Here is a 17393-nt window from a genome sequence, read left to right as displayed (position 1 = left end):
GGTAACACTAATAAAGATGTTTTCCATCTAATTTTAGTTTATGTGTTAAAAAGATGCAAATATATTCCTCAAATGCTTTCAGCTTTTCCCCTCCCCCAATCACCTCCTACCGAAATTACGGACATCATAGAACTGATTAAAGCCTGATTTTAGCAGGATCAAACTTGATTATCCTTTAATTTTATCATTTTTCTATATATAAATTTTTCAAAACTATCAAAATATACATGGATAAATTTGATTAAACTATCTCGAAAAATACATGATTTTAGGGATATTTGATTTGATTCAACTATCTCGAAAAATACATAATTTTAGGGATATTTGATTCAATAATCAAATTAGGCTCATAATTTTCTTTTCTGGTAAAATATCGCTGGTTATGATGTTTCACAATCTTAGAAATTAGAACCAATAGTTCAGATTTTCGAACCCTAAACTTAATTAAATTAGATTAGATCAAAGATAAACCCTAGATTGTGAAATTGATATGATGATAACAAAATCAAACAACTTACCTAAGAAGCTGCTTCAATGGGGGATACAAGTATTAGGAGGCGCCGTGCGATTCAACGGAGAACGTGAACTGCGCTTCAATGGATACGTTGAGTGCGCTAAAAATGGATATCTGAGAGAGAGGTAGGGTTGGAGGGCTTGTAGCACTATTAAAAGCCAAGACCCGCCACAGTTATTAATTGGTTAGATCTGTCTATAACAAATAAATGGGCGGATTTTTAATAATCGTCTATTTATGTAACATGGCGGATTTTTAAAAAGTATTGTTTTAAATAATCATATTAGGGTTACTAGCTTAATGCCAGTGTCATGCACGATAAGTCTAACTTTTTTAAGAAAATTTATTATATCCAACAAATAAAATTTGATAAAACATACAAATCAAATATATAGAAATCATAATGTCATATTCTATATTAATAGGCAAAGCAAAAAAAATTATCTAAAAATGGAATTTTTTTAGGCTGTCCAAACTCGAGAATTTTTCTGCCGGGACTTGGTTTGATCAGGTCTAGTGGCCATATTAGTAAATACTTATTAATAAATGCATTTTTAATAAACACCAAAAATCAATCAAACAACAAACTAAAATCTCCACTAAAACTATTAATAAAAGTGCAAACATACACAAAATTACAAATACTATATCCCCTTTTATATCTAAAAAATCATTTGTCAAACACAATTTTTATTTTATAACTATACGCCTATTCTATACTCTATAAATCCTTAATTTGCGATAATATGAATGTAAGTAGTAAAATTTCAGAAACAAAATTATAACTAATTTAAATATATAGTTATATTAAATAAAAATTGAAATAAAATATTAGCTAGCTGAGGTATTTGAAAATAAATAAATTTAACTGATGTTTTAAAGTAATTTTTATAACATCTATTATATGAATCAATTTATTATTACTTTTTTGGCAAAATTTAATAATGCTCCATTTAAAAGATAACTAAAAGGGAGTTGAAATAATTATTAAGCTAAATGTATATAAAATAATTATGACACCAAATAAAAAGGAATATATATTTTTCATAAAGATAATATAAAAGATTTGGAATGATATTATTATAGAATCAAATATTAACAAAAAAAAAAAAGTTAAAAAGGAAAGGGGAGTTTTGGAGGTAAAAAACAGCACCGGAATGTGACACGTGTCATTCTCGGTGTCTGTTTTAGTATTAAGTTATTGATTGATGATTAAATGCAACGATAGGATGTTCACTAATTTTTAGAAAATTTATAGGGTAGGCTTCAAAAGAGAATTTTTCATAATATAAAGATATTGTTAAACCATGTTCACTTCACCTTAAAAAAAATAATATTCAATAAAATTAATTTTAGTTCAGTAAAATTAATTTCAGTTCAGCAAAAATAAATTTAGTTCAGTAAAAATAATTTCAGCTCAGTAAAATTCAGTAAACTTAAAGAAGAAATATAGTAGAAAATTAGTAAAAATAATTTCAGTTCACTAAAAATAATTTAAGTTCAGTAAAAATAATTTCAGTTCAGTAAAAATAATATCAATTCACCAAAAATAAGGTAAAGTGAATAAGGCTTAGTAGGAAAGAAAATTAATACTTTGTAAAAATGTTGTATAAGTGGGGTTGGTAGGAAAAAAATAATAAAATATTCATAAAAGTGTGGTTTATGGATGAGAGAAATTATAAAATAACAGTGGGTCCTTGCCAAAAATAGTAGTGTTGCAATTATTAGGAAACGGCCGAAAATGAAAAGCGTTACATTTAGTACAAAATAGAGGGAGTACTTTTTTTTTAATCTTTTCTTTTCTCAAATACTACGTACTATTTTCACATACCAAGGCTTATACTTGATATGTCCATTTTATATAGTGATTTACCCCCGTCCCTTGGTCAAAATTAGTAGTGTTTTTGGCTCTTTCGAGCCACTTTTATTACTAATTGGTGTTTTCTAGTGTTTTCGTAGTTTTGGTTGAGTTTTGTAGGAAATTGCACTTTTGGAGCATTTTCCCGGATTTTCGAGTAGCGACTACGAGCATTGGAGGTGCACGGTCACTGATTGAAGCCCAAGGCCGGTTAGAAGAAACAAATTGGTGATTAAGGGCTCGGTATTGGAAATCCCGAGGCGTTTGGACCGAGTTCAAAGACCCAAGGAGGAAATCCGATTGGGCTTAGGAGTAAAGGCCCAATCAAAGTCCATTATTGGTGCCCAAGAACTCCGCCCGGGGCCATAAGGCCTCGCCCGAAGGCGCGCCCGGCCGGGCGGGACGAGCAAAGAAGAAAAGAACATCGCGCCCGGAGCATGCGCCCGACCGGGCGCGAGAGGTGATTTTAGAAACAAAAAGGCGGGCCCGGCCAGGCAGTACGGCGCCCGACCGGGCGCGAGTTTTAGGGGGTTTGTTTAGGCTCCGATTAGTTTCGTTTAGCGTAGAATTTCCTTGCTTAGTATTTTGATGTAATCTATTTAAGTGAGTTTAGGACTTTTTTTACACACTCTTAGTACTTTTCTCTCTCTACTTAGATTTTCTCTCTCTAAACCTTTACTCTTTCTCTTGTTCTTAAACTCCGTTTGTAATTCCGTCGATTCGGTACGATTTCTATTTTATTAATTTCAGTATTTTTATTCCTTCAATTCCTTATGACTTGTTTAATTGCTTTGTTTAGTTTATTTCTAATCATGTCTGAGTAGTTTACTTTCTAGGGTTTATGGGGATCTAATAAATAATATGAAGGGGTAAATTATGATTGCTAATTGGTAATGCTTAATTAATTTCCTATTGACTGATTTAATTGTATGAGTTTCGCAATATTGATTCGAGATTCGAGAGATGAGAATTAATGTTTAGGCTTAGTTTCAATAGGTAGACTAATTTATAAATGGTTAAGTTGAGATTCGAGAGATGAGATTTAATACCGGTAAATTAACTCTGTGATTGTAATACGTAGCGAAGGCCCTTTATGATCTGATTGATTGATGCGTTAATGGTTGATTATTATGTTTTACCCTGGAATGTGTGTTTATTAGTGAACCTGTGCCCTAGGTCTTTTAATATTTGATTTCTCCTATTTTATTCTCCCTGCTCATATTCTTCGTAGTATAGATCTTTAATAACAACAAATTATTACTTAATAATTTAGATTACTTTTAATTAATTAGGAATAAATTGACTTGTTTCCCTGTGGTTCGACCCTTCTTCCCTATCTACTTTTGTTAGAGGATTTGGCGCCGTTGCCGGGGAAACGGTTTCATTTTTATTTCTAATTGTTTTTGTAGTCTAGATTATTTTTTCTTTTGCCTCAAAGGACATTAGTTCTTTGAGGGTGTTCTCATATTTGTCTTTTTAGTTCTCTATTTATGCCCAGGTGTTCCAGATCAGGTTACATTCCATTCGATCCTGAGATCGAGCGCTCTTTCCATAGACAGAAGAATCTTTATAGACAAATCCTGGCGGGTTCTGGGAGTAACGACATTCCTAGAGATTCGCCACATGATTCTAGAGATTCAGAAATTCCTTCAGATTCAGAATCAGAGATGACTGCACCTAAGAAGCTCAGCGATTATTCGTAACCGTCCCTGACGGATTTTCCACACCTTTCCCCCAGACCAGATATCGCGGGAGTCCAGTTCGAAATTAAGCCCCAGTTCATAACGATGATAGAAAGAAAGCAATTCAGTGGAGCTAAGGGTGAAGATCCTAATCTTCACATTGCAGATTTCTGTCAATACTGCAATACTATTCGGCAGAATGGGGTAACGCAGGACCAGATCAGGGAGATTCTCTTTCCCTTTTCTTTATGTGGAAAAGCTAAATTGTGGTTTAATGGTTTGAATAGAACTGCACTTGGTATTACTAACTGGGAGACTCTTGCTTTAAATTTTTATAACAAATATTACCCTGCAGAGAAAACAGCTTTACTAAGAAGTGCCATTCAGAACTTTGCCCAGGAGCCAGATGAAGCATTATATGAGGCTTGGGAGAGGTTCAAGGATCTGCAGAGGGAGTGTCCCCACCATAACTTGGCAAAGTGGCAGTTAATTCAGGCTTTTTACAACGGATTAGGGAATGCATCTAGAACAATTCTAGACTCCGCAGCTAGTGGTAGATTTATGAATCTTAATGTTGATGATGCAGGTCAGGTTATTGAAGATATGGCGATACATAATTCCCAATATGGGAATTCTAGAGGCTATGCAAATAAGGGCAAACACCACGTTGATTCAGTATCCCTTTTGCAGGCTCAGCTTACTTCTATTTGCCAGAAATTAGATAACCTTAGTACTAATATCCCTAACTCTGTTGCTAATGTTTCTGCTGTTGCTAATAACTCTAATGATGCTTTTTGTGAAAATTGTGGAAGTGTAGGACATTATGAGCAAGATTGCAGGAGCTCGATGGAGCAAGTTAATGCTTTTCAAACCTATAAGCAGAATAACCCATACTCCAACACCTACAATCCTGGCTACCGAAATCATCCATACTTATCATATCGGAGCACCAATGTTCAAAATCCTCCACCTCCACAACAACCACAACAAGCACCCCCTCCACAGCAGAAATATTACCACCCTCACTCTAACCAGAAAGCCCCAGCACAAACCCCTACTACATCTTTCGACCCTGCCTTGTCAGAAATTAGAGCGATGCTAACTAGTATGCAAAAGCATATGGAGAGTAGAGACCAACAGATTGACTCAATTATAGCCCATAATAAAGTCATGGACACACAAATTGCCCAATTGTCCTCTACCCTACAAGCTCGTCAGCAGGGAGTTCTACCATCGCAGGGAATTCAACCAACGGATCATGCAAATGCAATCACCCTAAGGAGTGGTTCACACTACGATGGGCCTCCTATGCCCAAGGAGGATGAACCTGATTTAATTAATATTGCTAATCCTGATTCCGTTACACCTAATGTTCCTGCAGGGCTCCAGGGTAATACTAACATTCCTGATAATTCATTGCAGGGTACAACCTCAGGGAAGGATGCACCCCAGGAGAATAGTAGGGAAGCACAACAACCTACAATCAAACTACCATTCCCAAATCGCCAATTGAAGACTAAGTTGGATAAGCAGTTTGGTAAGTTTTTGGAGGTTGTGAAAAATTTGCAGGTAACGGTTCCTTTCACAGAACTTATTACACAGGTTCCTGCATATGCTAAATTTATGAAAGATATTTTGACTAGGAAAAGGGCCTTTAATGAAGTAGAAACTGTAGCTTTTACAGAGGAATGTAGTGCACTATTACAGAATAGATCCCCTCCTAAATTAAAGGATCCCGGTAGTTTTTCTATCCCTTATCATATTGGTAATGTCTTCATAGATAAAGCATTGTGTGATTTGGGTGCTTCTGTTAGCGTTATGCCATCGTCTATCTGTTCTAAATTAAATATGGGTGATTTAAAAATTACTAATATTACTTTGCAAATGGCATATCGTTCTGTTAAATATCCCCTAGGTATTTTAGAGGACGTCCCTGTTAGAGTTGGTAAATTTTTCATCCCTGTAGATTTTGTTGTTTTAGACATGGTTGAGGATACACAACTCCCCATTATATTAGGTAGACCTTTTCTCCATACTGCAGGAGCCATTATAGATGTTAAAAATGGTAAACTAACCCTATCTGTTGGTGATGATAATATTACATTCAATTTAGGGAAAGTTTTAAAAAGTCCTATGCTAGAGGAAAATTGTTGTCTAATTGATGTCATTGATATAATGGATGATATTTGTGAAGATAGCTTAACATAGGTTCTTGCAAGGGATCCCTTAGAAGAAATACTTTGTGGAGATTTGTCTGCAGGTGATGTGAGTATCTGGAGTAAAGAGGTGGATGTCATTGAAAAAGCTCTTGCCATAGAAGAACTTGAACCTAACGAGAATAAGAAGGTAGTAAGATTGGTTCAGGAATCAAAACCTGCAGAGGTGAAGAAACCTGAATTAAAACCTCTCCCTTCTCACTTAAAATATGTTTTTCTTGATGAGCAGGAAATGTACCCTGTGATCATTAGTACTGCACTTGATGACCCACAAACTTCCCAACTTCTAGAGGTTCTTAGAACCCACAAAAGGGCAATAGGGTACAGTATTGATGATCTCAAGGGTATAAGCCCTGATTTTTGTATGCACAGGATACACTTAGAGGACAATTACAAGCCATGTATTCAACCCCAGAGGAGGTTGAATCCAAATATGCAAGAAGTAATCAAGAAAGAGGTTATGAAATTACTTGATGTAGGTATTATATATCCTATTTCTGACTCTAAATGGGTAAGTCCTGTACAGGTGGTTCCTAAGAAGGGTGGGATGACTATTATAAAAAATGATAAAAATGAATTGATTCTCACTAGAACTGTTACAGGGTGGCGTATGTGCATTGATTATCGTAGATTAAATATCGCCACTAAAAAGGACCATTTCCCTCTCCCCTTTATTGATCAAATGCTTGAGAGGTTAGCTAATCATAAGTTCTTTTGCTATTTGGATGGGTATTCGGGATTTTTCCAAATTCCGATCCACCCTGAAGATCAGGAAAAGACTACATTTACATGTCCCTATGGTACTTTTGCATATCGTAGAATGCCTTTTGGTTTATGTAATGCACCTGCTACTTTTCAACGTTGCATGATGAGTATCTTTTTTGATTTCATAAAATCTATTATGGAAGTTTTTATGGATGATTTTAGCGTGTATGGTTCTTCATTTGATGCATGTTTAGTTAATCTCGCTAAAATTTTGAAAAGATGTGAAGACTGCAATTTGGTTTTAAATTGGGAGAAATGTCACTTTATGGTGACAGAGGGAGTAGTTCTTGGCCACATTGTATCTGATAAGGGTATACAGGTAGATAAGGCTAAGATTTCAGTGATTGAGCAACTACCTCCCCCCAGTTAATGTTAAGGGAGTTAGGAGTTTCTTGGGTCATGCGGGGTTTTATCGCCGTTTTATCAAAGACTTTTCTAAAATTGCTAAACCACTAACTCAACTTTTGCTCAAGTATGCCCCTTTTGTTTTTACTGACGAGTATCTTGAGGCTTTCAACAGGATTAAGCAGGCTTTGATATTGGCACCCATCATATGTGCACCCGATTGGAATCTTCCTTTCGAAATCATGTGTGATGCAAGTGACTTTGCTTTAGGAGCCGTGCTTGGACAAAGGAAGAACAAAGTTTTACATGCTATTTACTATGCGAGTAAAACTTTGGATGAGGCTCAAGTCAATTATGCCACCACGGAGAAGGAGTTTCTTACTGTTATTTATGCTCTAGAAAAATTTAGATCATATCTAGTTGGTTCTAAAGTTATTGTTTTTACTGACCATGTCGCTTTGAAGTACTTAATAGCCAAGGCGGAATCAAAGCCTAGGCTACTCCGATGGGTTCTCTTGCTCCAGGATTTCAACATTGAAATAAGGGACAAAAAGGGTGCAGAGAACGTAGTGGCAGATCACTTGTCACGAATCAGGTATGATGAGGGTAAGGATTCTCTTCCTATAGACGATTCATTCCCCGATGACAACCTGTATGCAGTTGTAGAGCAACACCCCTGGTATGCTGACTTTGCTAATTATTTAGTGGGTGGTACTCTACCTCCTGACTTGTCCTACCAACAAAAAAAGAAATTCCTTTCTGATGTTAAACATTATTTTTGGGATGATCCTTTTTTGTTTCGTGAGTGTGTAGATGGATTATTTCGCAGGTGTGTTCTCGAATGGGAGATTCATGGTGTACTTACTAGCTGTCACACTTCACCCTATGGAGGACATCATGGTCCATCCAAAATGGTGGCCAAGATAAATGAGTCAGGATTTTACTGGCCCACCATGTTTAAGGATGCTAACATTTTTGTGCAGGCTTGTGACTCTTGCCAGAGGACCGGCAACATCTCGCGATAGCATGAGATGCCTCAAACTGGGATTTTGGAAGTTGAAATTTTCGACGTTTGGGGTGTTGATTACATGGGACCTTTCCCTTCTTCAAGGGGGGATCGTTATATACTTGTCGCCGTTGACTATGTATCCAAATGGGTTGAGGCCATTGCCACTCCTACCAATGATGCCAAGGTGGTCCATAGGCTTTTCAAGAAGACCATTTTTCCGAGATTTGGAGTACCTAGAGCCATAATTAGTGATGGAGGATCCCACTTTCATGAGCGGAAGTTAGATACCCTTCTCAAAAAGTATGGTGTCTACCATAGGACAGGTTTAGCCTACCATCCCCAAACTAGTGGCCAAGTTGAAGTTTCTAATCGTGAGATCAAGGCCATCCTAGAGAAGGTGGTAGCAAAATCGAGAAAAGATTGGAGTGATAAGTTAGATGACACCCTTTGGGCTTATAGAACCGCATTTAAGACCCCAATAGGCACTACCCCATATAGACTTGTGTACGGTAAAGCATGTCATCTTCCGGTGGAATTAGAGTACAAGGCATATTGGGATATTAAGGAGCTCAATTTGGATGCTAAGCTAGCGGGAGAAAAGAGGCTATTACAACTTAACCAACTTGATGAGTTTAGGTTGATGGCCTATGATAGTGCGCGTGTCTACAAGGAGAAGACTAAGAGATGGCACGACAAGATAATCCTTTCGAGAGAATTCAAAGAGGGTGACAAGGTGTTGTTGTTCAACTCTAGACTTAAAATTTTCCCAGGAAAGCTAAAGTCAAGGTGGTCGGGTCCTTTCACTGTTAAAAGGGCTAACAAGTTCGGTTCTGTAGAGTTGCTTGATGAGCATGGTAGTGAGTTTAAGGTTAATGGTCAAAGACTCAAGCTATACCATGAGGGGGCTACGATTGGTGCAGTTGAATTACTACACCTAATTAGTTCCACTTCGCCTTGAAACGCATTATGGCAAGAGGGTCGTACGGAACCTAGATAAACCAGTGCTTTGCGGAAGGCAACCCGTATTTTTCTTGCTTTTTAGTTTTTATTGTTTACTTTTTCTTATGAGAGGAGAGAGGAGGGAATTTAATGAGTGTTATGAGTTTTTGGTACAGATTGAAGAAAAGAGTTAGCCAAAATTTGAAGAAAAAGAAACGTCCAACTAGCTCTCGGGTCCGACCGGGCGAGGCTCCGCCCGACCGGGCGCGAGAGCAAGGGTTTGAAATTAGCAAAATTCGCCCGGCCGGGCGGAGGAGCGCCCGATCGGGCGCGAAACTTGACGTGTACGGAGTTTATTTTCGCCCGACCGGGCGCGAGAGTGAGGAAAATTTTTGAAGAAACATCGCCCGACCGGGCGGTGTGGCGCCCGATCGGGCGCGAGAAGAGGCAAGAATCGACACATCAGGTCGCCCGACCGGGCGCGATCCCACCTCAGTTTTTCCGCCCATCTTCCTTTTTCTTTCTTCCTCCTTTCTTTCTCCTTCTTTCTTCTTCCATTCTTTTCCTCCATTATTTCTCTCTCTAAAACTCAAATTTCCTCTAACTTCTCTCTAAGATATCTCCTCCATCTCTTACTCAAATTCAAAAATTTTTACATATTCTTTTTCCTCTCTTCATCCTCTACATTCTTATACAAAAATTTTCAAGTTTCACAAAAATCAAATTTTGACCCGTTTCCTAAAATGGCGGCAAAGAGGGCAAGGACTCTACTCGGGGGTAGCTCAAGCTCGTCTCAGCAATACGACCCATCTCTACAACTTGCTCAGTGGCCGACAATCAAGATTGTGACCCCGAAGCAAAAGGAGAAGCTAGAGGTGCTCTACGGGCGAGAGGTAATTCCTTCACGGTGGTTACGCCGCCCTACTTTAGAAGCTCTAGGAATTTATGATTTTGTTAGACGTTTTATGAATGATATTGGTATGCGTAAATTTGTTGAAATGCATTATGCCACATATCGTGAATTAACTTGTGAATTTTTGTCGTCTTTAATTGTTCAAAATCATAAAAGTGGACCAAAATTGATTTATAGGCTAAATAATAGAAATATTACTTTGTCTTTTGTGGAATTTTGTAAATTGTTTGAATTGGATCATGAATTGGATCGACAATGGCATGCTGAATTTAAAATGAAAAATGTGTATTTTGCTTTAACTGGAATGCCTAATGTAAATGCACAACATGCTAGTGCCAAACCGATCCACCACCCCGTCCCTAAAATGTGGCAAAGATTTGCGGTGTGTGTTTCCTAGGTAGATACGAACCCCATAACTGTCAGACCAATGAACTTGCTGTGATTGGACATTATGTGTTTGGGTTCGAGAAGCTGAACATAGCTAGGTATATCATTCACCACCTAGGTAGACATGCCACCGCTAGCAACACCGTCACTACCCCCATCCGTCTTGGTGGCCTTATCACCAGGATAGCCATCAAGAAAGCGGGCTTTGTAGAGAACAGACCCCACCGTATGACTAACTGTGGACCTGACACCTACATGACCGCTAGGTACCTTGAGGAGTTGGGGTGGTTGAGGGTAGATGGTCACCAAGTCACCTATTGGTGTATCAAGGTAGGGAACGAGCATCCATTGCCCATCTTTCCCCTACCTAACCCAAACTTGACCGCATTTCCCCCCGGGCAGGATTCTTACACCTACGCCCTTCTAGTTGACCATGCCCGAGGGGAGGCACCTCCAGTTCCACCACCACAGCCTCCACCTGTGACTGAGCCTTTACAGATTTCACCATCACCACCCCGCCAGTCTCACTCAGTTTCCCAGGCCGATTCTGACCCAGTTTGGGACCTTTAGAGTATAGGTCAGGCCCTAGGACGTATAGAGCACTCCCATACTGACATGAAGAGGATGATAGGGTCCATTGACCATAGATTGGGTTACCTAGAGAGGAACCAGGGTAGAGGGCTTTACCCCATTTATGATGACTATGCTCGTCGGGGCAACATTCCCGACGATGCTATTTACCCAGACTGGTTCCAGCCTCCACCCCAGGGATACGATAGGGATCCCACTGCCCATGGTATTTACACTGACTATTCCTCTTTCCATGAGTACGGCCAGGACATACCTTTTGGGGGATAGGCGGGGGGGGGGGGGGGGGGAGTTATCACGCTAACTATTTTAGTGGTAGCTCTTTTGGTGCAGGGGAGGGGGGTCCACACGGATGGATCAGGACGAGGAGAATCAGCCATGCTGGGCTAGCTCTCGGGCCAATGAGGACATTGTCTGATTCTGGCTTGGGGGAGATTTTTGGATTTGGTATTTATTTCTTCTTCCCTTTTTCTTTTATTTATTTATTTTTGGTGTGTTTTCTTAGTTTAGATTTATTGCTTTCTTATATGAAAAAAAAATTTTAAAAAATTAAAAAATAAAAAAAAATACGTTCCAATGAATTGTAAATCATGCTTCCCTGTGCCCCATACTTGAGAAAATTTGTTTTGATTCTTGGTTTTTGATGATGAATATTGTGGATTAGTTGATCATGATTTGAAGTTTGATTGCTTGGATGCCTAAACTTGCGTCAATTTTGTCCAACTACCTGTGAATATAGTGCTTGACTAGTTGATTTGGTTAGGAATATGTGTTTAGTTCCTGGTATGTCAATGAATTTGAGTATTGGTTTGCAACTATGAGTAGTGTTTCATGACTCATTATTATGCACATGAGGAGGACGAAGACGTTCATTCTTTTAGGTAGCCTTCAGAGAATTTAGATACATTTGTTCCCTTCTTGCTACCCATGTTGTTGCTTGTGCCCTTTTATTGTTTATTAGCCATATTACAAGCCATATTTGCCCCATTGGTTACTAGTCCCAAGCTTGGCTTGGGGGAGCTATTAGTGAGTGAGGTGAGGGAGTTTGTAGTGTGCACATTATTTGCGCAATTTGGGTGGGTTTTGAGAAGTAATTTGTTCTTGATCATATTTTTGTTTTGATGAGTTTAAAAGTTGAATATCCTTGGAAAACAAAAGTGTGATGAAAAAAAATGAAAAAAAAAGTGAACTTCAAAAGAAAAAAATAAAGCAAAAAGAGAAAAATTGTCACATGTTCAAATGATCTAAGTGAAGGTTGATCAAAAGAAAGAAAGAAAAAAAAGGGTTGAGTTTCGATGAGAAAATTCATGTTTAGTAGTTGGAGTTTGTTTTTCACTCAAGTTCTACATTATTATATTTTTATGAGTGAATTTTGTAAGTGTTGGGATTGTTTGATTTGTTTGGAGTTGTATTTGGTGGATTTTTGTTGGAATTGAGTATGTTGGAGATGTATGATCATTATTTATTCTGATCATGGGTTTATTAGAAATTGGCTCCCTTGATACATAGCTTTTCTCTCACATATTCCCAAATATTTCATACCTTTTACCCTAGCCTTACATTATAAGCTTTAAAGACCTTCCGACCTTGTGCATAGAGTTGTGTAAATGTGAAAGTGTTGCTTATCAATGCAAGTTATGACTTGGCATATTCCGAGTCGACTATTAGGTTGAATGTATGTTTTTTTAAACAACGAGTGTTGTGAGTTTGGGAGGGCATTGTTCACATAAAGGGGTTGGGATGGAGAGCGATCGAGTACATCTTTTACTCGCCACATAAATGAGAGTTGAGTGTGTGAGCACTAGTCTTGAATTCTATATGCTCTTGTGGTTTGCTCTATTTGATAATTGTTGGGGAGGAAGGGTGATTGGATGAATGAGATTGATTAATGTTGAAGCATGTTCATTAGATTTGCCTTAAATCGTTTGGGCTTGTTTTGATTATTGGGGTGAGGCATGTTTTATATGTTCATTGATGAACTCTTTGCTTAGGGACAAGCAAAGGTTTGGCTTGGGGGAGTTTGATATGTCCATTTTATATAGTGATTTACCCCCGTCCCTTGGTCATAATTAGTAGTGTTTTTGGCTCTTTCGAGCCACTTTTATTACTAATTGGTGTTTTGTAGTGTTTTCGTAGTTTTGGTTGAGTTTTGTAGGAAATTGCACTTTTGGACCGAGTTCAAAGACCCAAGGAGGAAATCTGATTGGGTTTAGGAGTAAAGGCCCAATCAAAGTCCATTATTGGTGCCCAAGAGCTCCGCCCGGGGCCATAAGGCCTCGCCCGAAGGCACGCCCGGCCGGGCGGGACGAGCAAAGAAGAGAAGAACATCGCGCCCGGAGCACGCGCCCGACCGGGCGCGAGAGGTGATTTTAGCAACAAAAAGGCGGGCCCGGCCGGGCGGTACGGCGCTCGACCGGGCGCGAGTTTTAGGGGGTTTGTTTAGGCTCCGATTAGTTTCGTTTAGCGTAGAATTTCCTTGCTTAGTATTTTGATGTAATCTATTTAAGTAAGTTTAGGACTTCTTTTACACACTCTTACTACTTTTCTCTCTCTACTTAGATTTTCTCTCTCTAAACCTTTACTCTTTCTCTTGTTCTTAAACTCCGTTTGTAATTCCGTCGATTCGGTACGATTTCTATTTTATTAATTTCAGTATTTTTATTCCTTCAATTCCTTATGACTTGTTTAATTGCTTTGTTTAGTTTATTTCTAATCATGTCTGAATAGTTTACTTTCTAGGGTTTATGGGGATCTAATAAATAATATGAAGGGGTAAATTATGATTGCTAATTGGTAATGCTTAATTAATTTCCTATTGACTGGTTTAATTGTATGAGTTTGGCAATATTGATTCGAGATTCGAGAGATGAGAATTAATGTTTAGGCTTAGTTTCAATAGGCAGACTAATTTATAAATGGTTAAGTTGAGATTCGAGAGATGAGATTTAATACCGGTAAATTAACTCTGTGATTGTAATACGTAGCGAAGGCCCTTTATGATCTGATTGATTGATGCGTTAATGGTTGATTATTATGTTTTACCCTGGAATGTTGTTTATTAGTGAACCTGTGCCCTAGGTCTTTTAATATTTGATTTCTCCTATTTTATTCTCCCTGCTCATATTCTTCGTAGTATAGATCTTTAATAACAACAAATTATTACTTAATAATTTAGATTACTTTTAATTAATTAGGAATAAATTGACTTGTTTCCCTGTGGTTCGACCCTTTTTCTCTATCTACTTTTGTTAGAGGATTTAGGTAATATTTTTTATTAGGGGATACGACTTTACCCTGTCAATACTCCCTTCATATTTTATTACTTGATGTACTTTTTTTATAGCTGTATTTTATTATTTGCTCCATTTCCTTTTTGGAAAATTTTAATAATCAACTAGATTAGCCCCGTGCCATGCACGAAGTATAAAATTTATTTTTGAAATAAATATATTTTAATTTTGTATCTTGTTACTTATCTCATATGAGAAAAGTATAATGCATAACCATTATTTGCAAATGCTAATTATATCTAGATAATTTTAACAAAAATTAAAAAGAATATGAAAATTTAAGCAAATACAAAATGTTAGTACTTGTATGATGAACAATTTTAAGCAAATAAGAAATGATTTTAAACTTGATATATAAAAAGGGAAATAGAAAATCTGAAGTCATAATGTATAATATAATATTATAACATTATATTTATAATAAAATAATCTAAGGTTCCAAAAAAAATTTAAGGTTAAAAGAAGGATAAGAATATGATGTCAACAATTAATTTAGACGGGAAAATTTTCTACCATAGCTTGACATGTATATAATAAGGAGAAAGAATGGTGTCAGCAGTTGTTATTTTAGTATTATTTAAAGACACACTAATAATGACATGTGTCATCTCTTGCTGTACAGTGTCATTAGTTATTTATTTAATTTTTAAAATCTATTAATTAAGGAAATAAATCATTTACAAAAATAATATTTTTCTTATATATATTCCATATTATACATAGTAATTATTATATTTAAAATAAAATAGATGTCACAAATCTTTCTAAAAATAATTGAACAACTATAAACCAAAAATCATATTCTTAAAATAAATTTTGACCTGTTTTATAACAAGAAAAAATAGTGCTTTGGTTTTTTTTTTTTTTTTTTCCTACTTTTGTTTTAGTTGTATATTAGAATTTACCATATACTAGAAGTTACAATTAAAAAATGCAAATATCAAATCAACACATCATGTACTTTTATTATTACTAGACTAATTTATGATTATAACATTTATCAATCAATAATTTATAACTATATATCAACGTGCATGGCACGGGATCTAACCACAAGTAGAAAAATATAAATGTATGCGTACGGAAGAATGAGCACTGATTATTGAAAATCTTTGCCCCAAAATACAAATGGCACCAGTTAACCGATGCCCCTTGATTTTTTTTCTACATTTCTAATACAAAGAGCACCGGTTATTCGGTGCCCCTTTATTCTATACTTCTACTTTTTATAGCACTCTTGCATCCTCTCTCTCTCTCTCCTCAAACCCCCTCCTTTCTCTCTCCTCAAACCCCCTCCTCTCTCTTCCCTTTTTCAGTCTCTTGCCTCCACTTTCTTTCTCTTTCACACAGATCTCTCTCTCATTCTCTACTCCATTGCCGCCGCACTCTCTATTTCATTCTTCTCTCCCCTTATTATCAGAATTTATTTCTTTCTTTCACTCTCTCTCTTGGCAGCAGTAGGGAATTGAGGGTGACGGCGATGGTGAATGTTATCGCGACCATCACTATTGATGGTCTATTTATTTACCGGTGCCAGATCTTTGCAAATGTGGTGGTTTTCTTCACAAAGGTATGTTGCTACACTTCTATACTAATATTTAATAACAGGAACTTCTAGTATTCTAATACCATTTTTCATATTCTTATTGGTCTATAATTTTTTATAATAAAAGGTTGTGATAATGGATCAATTTTTTTTGTTCTATAATTTTTATTTGTAAAGTATTTACTATTCCTTTTCATACAATTTTTTCATGAAAGGGTTGCATTAGTTTTTTAATATTTTAAATCAAAACCCCATTTTTGTTAACTATTCAAATCATAATAAATTTTACTTTCACTTACATATGCTACATCAATTAGCTTTGAAACAAGAAAAATATAAAATATAAGTTTATTTTAATAATTTGAAAAAGAATATCTTAAATTATAATAAATATTTTACAAAAAATTACAAAAATTATAATATTACTGTATGATATGATAAAAAGTTCAACTCGTGCATTGAACGGGATAAATACTAGTTACTACTAGGTTAGATCCCGTGCCATACACGGTTTTTCACTATTTGGTACAGAGTATCAATTAAAATTATATTTAAATATAAAAAATAATTTGGCCAAAAATCTATTTCTTATTTTATCCCAAATCAAGCTAGCAACTTAAAATATTATTTTTTATCTTTAATTTTATGAATACATATTATATTTTTTATTTGAGCTTTCTTCTATTTCGATCCCTGATGGTATATTTATTTTTGTTTTGGGTAAAAATACCCATGCCACGTGGCCCTATTAGAAGGTGACACGTGTCACCATAAGAGAAGTCCCAAGTGGACCAATCTTGAATCACTGAGGTGCAGACGGGACATCCTCTCCGTTCTTTCCATGCGGTGGTAGGGTAGATTTCATTAGGGAAACCTTCTCGGGGCTCTTGATCTTTCTCTTCCCCGCCTGTAACCTTAACTGGCTCCTCATCCTCAACCTCTTTATTATCCCAGGCGCCAAATGTCTCCGGCTTTGGCTTGCCTTCTTCTCTCGCTGACAGGACCTCATCAGCATATTGATAAGCCAAGGACCAGACGCCGTACTCCTGCCCCAGATGAAAAACATCCCAGGCTACCTTCATCTGGTCTTCATAGTTAGTCTCGTTTTCTTCAATGAGGCGGTCTTGCTCGGCTCTTAGAGTGACCTTGAAGTTTGCCCGGGCTTGGGTCATCTTATTCTTCAGGCGGTTAACGTCTGCTCGGAGATCAACGTTCTCCTTGTCAACCCCTTCTAGAGCCTTGAGATCCGCCTAAGCATATTTTAGGGCAGCCTCAAAGTCAGTGGCCTTCTTGTTAGCGGTCTCCAAGGTAGCCATTAAGTTCTGGATGTTTTCCGCTTGC

General features: G+C 37.0%; 1 non-coding gene across 1 annotated transcript; it reads right to left on the bottom strand.

The window, feature by feature from the left end:
* Window positions 1-4420: 4420 nt before the first annotated feature.
* LOC145590391 (small nucleolar RNA R71) lies at window positions 4421-4527 on the bottom strand. Its single transcript, XR_014101997.1, has one exon. It is a non-coding gene; the product is annotated as a small nucleolar RNA R71 (small nucleolar RNA).
* Between the last annotated feature and the right edge of the window lie 12866 nt (window positions 4528-17393).

The sequence above is a fragment of the Chenopodium album genome, chromosome 17, assembly GCF_948465745.1.
Source record: "Chenopodium album chromosome 17, dcCheAlbu1.1, whole genome shotgun sequence".
Lineage (NCBI taxonomy): Eukaryota > Viridiplantae > Streptophyta > Magnoliopsida > Caryophyllales > Amaranthaceae > Chenopodium > Chenopodium album.
Note: the sequence above shows the minus strand (reverse complement) of the source record. Positions and strands in the feature narration are given on the sequence as shown.